Consider the following 1,421-nt stretch of genomic DNA (forward strand, 5'->3'; position numbering starts at 1 on the left):
ACGGGCTGCCCGCCCGCCGCGATCTCTCCCCCTCTGTAAAATTTCTCTCTCCGGTCTGCGAGGAGTTTGGGGGGAGTCCACTCCACTTTGGCTTGGGTGGGGGGTGGGGGTGGGGGTAGGGGGTGGGGGTGGGGAGCTTGCTCCCAAAGCTTTCTCGACTCGATTTCTTAAGGGCATGTACAATGATGGCATATGGATACATATGTCTCATGATAAAAAAATAATTTGAAGCATATGTGTTGATTTTTCTCCCCAATGCAAGCTACTACTAGTGACCTCATAAAAAAAATGGAAAGTGACTCTCACTACACATGCATCCCTCCTCTCCATTTTAAGTTTTTCAACTTTATGCACTGGACCACACTTTTTGTCTCTAAGCACCCGCCTCCTGAAGAGGATCCCGCTTCCCCATCCAAAACTGCTTTTTCTGTTATCCGATCCTACATGGCATGAGAGGCATCACCCTGGGGCTATGCATTGGCCATGCCCTAAGGCCCGCTGCCAAGCTGTCCACACTTGCTTTAGATTAACCTTTCCGCCCTATCCTGGCCTTGCCCCTCTGGAATGGATCTTACCTTAAACTAGATCGCGCCTCGTTTTTTTTGGAGAGCAAAAATGGTTGGGAAATGAGGCGTGACCAGCACAAAATGTGCGTACATGGACGATGCTTTACGGCTAGCTTGGTTCGGTCCGTCTCCTGGGCTCCATGCATTGGCACAAAAATTTGCATCTAGTATATGGTTCGGTCGTCTAATCACGTCTTTTTGTTCGATGATATAAGTACGATTCGCACAAGGCTCGCCGGAATTTTACAGCAGAGATCAATCCAACCGCTAAAATTGAAGTGATTTTTTTTATCCAAAGGGTATGAAGGCTCGTTGCGTACTTGTATCTGGTGGGTGGGACGCGACCGTTTTCATGGCGGCAACAACATTGTTGTACGCAGCAAATAAATCTACGCGGTACAATCCCATAAATCTGGCCGGCCGGACCGCACAGCCACCCATCCACCCAGGCCATCAACCATGACGCAAATGGGACTTGTAAACTGTAATGACAGGTTATTAACTAACTGCGCACAGTGACAGATCATTAACAAAACAGCAGGGTGTGTTAGACTGTATTTACATGTGTATATTGTAACGTTGTATACCACCTCATTATATATATATATGTGATAGGCCATCCCTAGAGGGTTGTGCCGGTTCCCCCCAAAGCCTATTGTCTTACATGGTATCACGCTAGGTTACGTCCGCTTCCGCCTAAAAACCCTAAACCGTCGCCGCCGCCACCGCCGCCGCCGCCGCGCCCGCCGCCGCCGTCGCCCGACTGCTATGACGTCCGCCGCTGCGTCCGGCTCCACCGCCACCGGTTTTCTGCCGGCCTCCCTCGCGGCACTTCTCTCGAGGCCGCTGGATGCC

This window comes from Triticum aestivum, chromosome 2A (assembly GCF_018294505.1).
Source record: "Triticum aestivum cultivar Chinese Spring chromosome 2A, IWGSC CS RefSeq v2.1, whole genome shotgun sequence".
Taxonomy (NCBI): domain Eukaryota; kingdom Viridiplantae; phylum Streptophyta; class Magnoliopsida; order Poales; family Poaceae; genus Triticum; species Triticum aestivum.